This window comes from Tinamus guttatus, unplaced genomic scaffold (assembly GCF_059628265.1).
Source record: "Tinamus guttatus ecotype Peru unplaced genomic scaffold, ASM5962826v1 Tinamus_guttatus_pri_ptg000070l, whole genome shotgun sequence".
In the NCBI taxonomy this organism is placed as follows: Eukaryota; Metazoa; Chordata; class Aves; order Tinamiformes; family Tinamidae; genus Tinamus; species Tinamus guttatus.
The window spans coordinates 645,514-651,513 of NW_028288604.1; positions in this window are offsets into that span (position 1 = coordinate 645,514).

The following is a 6,000-nucleotide window of genomic DNA, read 5'->3' on the forward strand; positions in this document are numbered from 1 at the left end:
ATTGTTTAGGCAACACAACCTGAACAACTAGTATGGTAGGACTATTACTGCTGCCTTATGCTGTTAGAGGTAAGCAATAATTCAGTTCTTTAGAGAAGCTAAGCTCCAATTTTGCCCAGTAGTTGGGCACTAGAAAAAAATAAATCTGTGATTCACAGGGGACCTAGGAAGAACCTTATGCTTTCAAACTGCTTTCAGGAAATAAATTTAGAAAAAAGTGTCTTTTTGATCCTACCATAAACAAAAAGGCTTGTTTTTAAATTTAGTTCTCAAAAGTGACAGGATTTAAAACCAATTACAATGAAATTCTATTTTGGAAAACTGAATTCAGCAAGTCTTTTATTTAAATCTCTGATCAGTTTATCACTACATAGATACAGAACTGATGATCTCAGTTTTTATTTTCCTTTTAAACACTGATATTTATTCAAGTTAACCAAAGTAATTTGGCTTCCAATTAGAGCTTCATTGCAAAGGATCACATTTTTTGGACACCTGCATAGCACAATAAGAGGAATGAACACAACTATATGTGAGAATATGCATTCCTAGTGCTTATGAGGAGACTCCAGCAGGATCACCATAACTGAGCTTCTTGTTAATGAAAATCTTGAAGTCATTGGTGACAGGACAACCACTGCAGGAGCTTCTAGACTTTCTATGTCCTTCCAGCTTGGATTTTACTACATCAACAAGAATAGCTTCTGCTTTAAAATTTTTAGAAATTCCTCAGGGAATATGTTCATGTATACTGTTCATATATACTGTGAAAACATGTTCATAGTTCAGTGCCAACATTTATTAACTTCTTGAGCTTTCAATTAACATTTGAGAATTAGTTCTGGTTCTAGTAAATTCTAGGCATGAAAAATGATTGGAAAGTTCGGGTCAGCTGTACTCATCGGATTTGCTGAGAAAAAAGGGTTGATTTTCTGGAGGGGTGGGACTGGACTGCATATGAAATGAAGACCAGGATTGTTTGCTAAAGCTCTCCATCATTCTTCTAATGGGAACTCTTGCAGAAGCTCAGAATTTCTGCTTTCAAGGCCTCAATTGCCACTTCTGCCAGGTCTCCTTTTGCTGTGGCCATACAAAGGTGCTTTTCTGTCTTTTTAATGAACCTTAGGTGCCTCTGTTTCCTACTCACCTTTCAAGATGGTGAAGGAGGTTCAGTGGTAACTCATTCCACAGAATCCAGATTTTTCAAGTTTATAGATCTCTTGGGGAATACCTTCCTAAAAAGAGTTGCTATCCTGTCCCATTGTGTTAATTATGAGTGAGAAAGATCTTTACCTAAAACCAGCTTTTTGCCTTTTTTAGAGCTACCACTTTATTGCTCAGAACTTTCAGGCACAGAGCCCAGTATTGAGGGAAATGGGAGAGGAAAGTCTGTGAAAGACACTTCCCTTTCACCTCTGCCACAGCCTGAAGCTTAGGACACTGCCACTGAGATCTGCAGGTTGGCTGATCACTTGCAGGCTCTGCCCCCTATTTCTGGAAAGCGAATCACAGCTGTCAGATCAATTACAGGAACTAGTCTTGTTTCTACAAAAATCCCAGTAGGTGTTTGAATTATTATATCAATTTTCTTCCTTCCACCAAAGCATTTTCATCTCTTACAGGTAGGTGAGGATACAGCAGTGTCATGAGCAGTTTTGGTCAAATTTCCACAACAAAACTGCATCAGAAATAGTAAATCAGAAGATTGTTTTCTTTTGTAAGAGCTTATTTCAAAAAAGAAAAGGAGGAATGAGGGAAGAACCACAGTATTGCTGAACATTCAAAAAAATCTGGACTCTAATAAAAAAATTAGTATTTATTCTATTTGGCTACAAATGCAAGTTAACCTGTTAAAAAGGTTAGATAAATTCAATACCAAGAAGGAAATAAATACCTAATATGTAAAACAGAAGACTTTAGCTACCTTGAAAATATCTTGTCCTGCACACACACCTGCTGTAGACATACCTGTCATCCAAATTAGCCAGTGCTAACCATTCATCTGGCACACGCCTGCATCACAATAAGCATGCAGAAGACCAATTTCCCTCTCGTTTTTTTCTGAGCAAACACTAATATATGATAAATATACTTTCTTCCTTAAGAAGTTGTCATTCTTGTTAGTTATGGTGCAAGCTTAGTCAGTATTTGTCTTGAGGGGAAAATGGAGGATTATTTGCATCTTTTCTCCCCAACCTTGGCTGTTTTAGAATCTGTTCCCCTCCTATAAATCTCCATAGTAGTAAGCCACAAGTGTAGCAGCCTTACAGTATTGGGAAAACCAGCCAGAGATAGAGAGGTTGCTCTCAGAACCTACTGGATCAGTCTATGAAATTAAGCTGTCACTTCACTACTACCCAAACAAATCAAAAGTAGCAAAAAAACCCAGCAAAAGTAAAAAAAAAAAAAAAAAAAAAAAGTAAAAGTAGCAAAAAGTAGCTATGTCCTCTAACCACCATGTATCTTCCTTTGTTAGCAGTGACATGATTGTCTCCATACAGTGCCAAATTTTGCTTTTGCAATCTCAACCATCTAAATCAGAGTGCAGCTCTGAAATGGAACATGCTTAAGAGTACAAATAATTGAGAAAATGGAAGACAAATAGCTCTAAGCTGAAAATGGATTTTGAATTGGAGCAAAAGTTTAAGGAAAACCCAGAAAAATCCTAACATAGATTAAGTAAATGCCCTAGAAGGCAGAGAATAAGCACTTTAGCATTTGAAATCCATGACTGCATCCTCCCATGGTTTACCACAAGCACACAGCAACCTTTCTTGCTTCTATGTCAGATAAATACCAAGTCACTTATGAACCTGAATTTTAGTAGTATTTTATATAAATCCTTAGATGCTAAGCAGGGGAATGTACGTCTTTACTGGTGTCACTATTTCCTAGTGCTGCTCATAGCTCTACCTACGACTTCTGGGAAATAGTACTGTTCTCCCTAGAATGGGAAATAATCTTCATGTCTCCCAAATTCATGATAAAGTATGTCTGATGTGATACTCCAAGACCCAGTTCTCACTTAGAAGTCTAACACCAGGATACCTTGACTGAATTTCATATGCAGAGGTACCTTTTTCTTACTCCTCCCCTGCAGCGAGCCTAAGAAACCACAAGCCGCCGCTTTCAGAGAAGTCCAGTAGTTGTAAACTTTCTTCAAGTCCTCCTCCTAGAAACAGGGAGAAGAGATAAGCACAGGAGGATCATCCCCTCACATTGTACAAGTTAGTAGCACTGGGCTTTTCCAATTCCTGGTAATTTCTGATTTTAACAAAAACACTTGCTAAGTCTGTGCACCCTTCTCTCCAAAGCTGAACTCCTGAAAAGTTTTCCTTCTCCCTGTTTGCAAAATAATTGCTAAAAATAATTGGGCTTTCCCTTTCCCAAAAGGGTTTATTTTGGGCTGCATATTTTATTAGAAAAAATATATCTATTAGATGCAGGAATTGTTCAGTCTTTTAATACAACGCTGTAAATTACATCAAACTATTCCCAGTCCTGTCATGCAAGTTAAAGTAACTGGCAGAAAAAGCAGCAGCACTTCCCCTCCTCCTGCCCAAGGTCAACCCTGTCAACAGGCCCTCATACTTTTATATCCTTTTACATAAAAATACATTTGAGGGCCTTGCAGCCCTGTACTCCAAACTAGCAGAAACTACACAAAGCAGGATTTTACCAGCAATGAAGCTTCTGGCAGAAAAGAACTGAAAATATAGACAAACTACCTCAAACACTATTTTTTCAAATATCTAGGCACTGCTCAACCCTCAAGATTTTGGAGTGAACATTCCCAGAGTTGTGACATCCCATCATTAAATATTATTCCAAGCTCTTCTGAAGGTAGCTCCTCCTCCTGCCGTTAAAACCTCACTTTTCTACTATATGGTTTATAACCTGGGAAACTTGCGTGGGCAAGTGGGAGAACATTAGTTCTCAAATCCATTTAGCTTTTCTCTGTTTGCAATAGCAAGGAGGTAACTAAAACATTTTCAGAACCAGAAACTGCATAACCCAACTGCTTTCAGAAGAGACACCTTTTCAGATAGTCACCAGTGAATACCCAAGTTGCTCAAATGTGCTTCAGGAAGAAAGCAGAGGCTTTCCTGACGCTGGGGAGGGTGACGGGCTCGGAGGGAGCTGCCACGGGCCGGGCCTCACTCCTGCCACGCGTGTGAGCAGTCAGCAAACATCCACTTCCAGCCCAGCAGGACGCTGAGCGCACACAGCGCTCGAGGCTCAGATGTTTCTTTCAGGACTGGGTATAGCAACTGCAACATTATTCAATCCAACCAAGAAACCACTAAGGCTGGGGCTAATTATTCCGTTTGTCACAGTAATGTGAATGCGCTGATTTGACAATTGCTGTATATTCTTCTTCAATCATCTTTAGATGATTCAAGAATAGAATCTTTACTTTTCATTCAGATCAACCTGCCAGTTTCAGAAAAGGTCCAAATACGTTCCATTTCAGCAGACTGTCTTGCTTCTTTCCACATATATGAAGTACTAACTACATTTGCAAGACCACCAGCTTTCTAATCCATCAACCCGCAGTGATAAAAGCAGTACTCTCATTGCCAATGTTCCTTCAGCTACAGAGCAGGAGTTACTGGGAGAAGATGCTACTGCAGCACCATGGATCTGGTGAGGAGCCTTAGGTACTAGTGAGGGAAGCACAGCCTCTTGCACCAGTTCAGATCTGGCCTTGTATTCGGGTCTCTTCACTTGGTTTTCATTCATGGCAGCACTGGAAGTGTTACCTGAGTTACAGCAGCTTCAAAAAAAGCTTTGACATTACTTCCCTGCTTATTCCCTGCATTTAGTCACGTGAACTACTCAAAACATTTCACAGCCCATGTAGCTTTCACATCTGACATTTTTAAATGGAGAGAGCCCATAGTTGAACAAGCATTCAAATAAAAACAGCAAAAAATCTCCTCAGGAAATTTCCAACCAAACTGCAGGAAAGGATCTCTATGCTTCTGTTTCTTACACTGGTCATCTTCAGCCCGAATACTGAGCAAGGCAGATTCTGTCCCGCTCAATACAGCCATTCTTCCGAGCACAAAATGCCACTTTGTCCCGTGACGCCCGCAGGAAGTCTGAGACAATGGCCGAGAAGGAGCATCTTCAGATCCCTCCAGCTCCGCTGCACTGTCAGCTCAAGAGTTCCCTTCAGAGTCCACAGAGAAGGGAATTCATTTTCCTTTTAGTTTTCTAGTGTCCTTCCTCTGAGGAAGATGGACAAGTAAGGTCAAAAATACAATGCTGACTGCAGTAACAAAAGAATACACAAAAGACACACACACCCCTACATACACGTTGTATGAGGCCTCAACTGATTCACTGAAACCAATTTGTCTTCCATTCATTCATACTTCAGACTGTAGCTCAAATTCAGCCCTCACAACTAGTTTTTTTTTTTTTTTTTTTTTTTAACTCCTAGAGATGAGAGGCTGCACAGAAAAAGTGCCAGGTTCCAAAGTTCCACGTCTCTCCAATAAAGAGAATTCTGACCTATCAACACTTGCTTCAACTCAGACTCTCAAAAATTGCATTCTGAGCTACTATCTCTGGAATTTATCACTGGTGATGGCACAGGAATGCAGTGCCCTTCTTACCAGAACTCACCATCGAGGTGCACATGGCACGTGTCCCCACAAGCGTGGCTGCAGCAGGAGGCAGAACTCTACTCATGCTAGCACACAGTACAGCAGTGGTCAGTGCCAAACTTCACTGCAGGCTGGTTGCTCAACAGCACAGCTCAAACCAGTCCTTGGCTCACTGAAAATCCATCTACTGCAAGCAGGCCTCACAACCAGGATACTTGCATGGCAGTGGGATGCTGTGGCAAGGTACCACTGCTGCATTACGTTAATCTGTGGCTCTATCTCTTATATAGCCTCCTCAGCAACACACTTCAGCAACGGACAAAACCTCCCACCTTAGCAGTAACCTTAGCACTTAAATAGCAGCTCAGCATTCATGCAGAGCCAC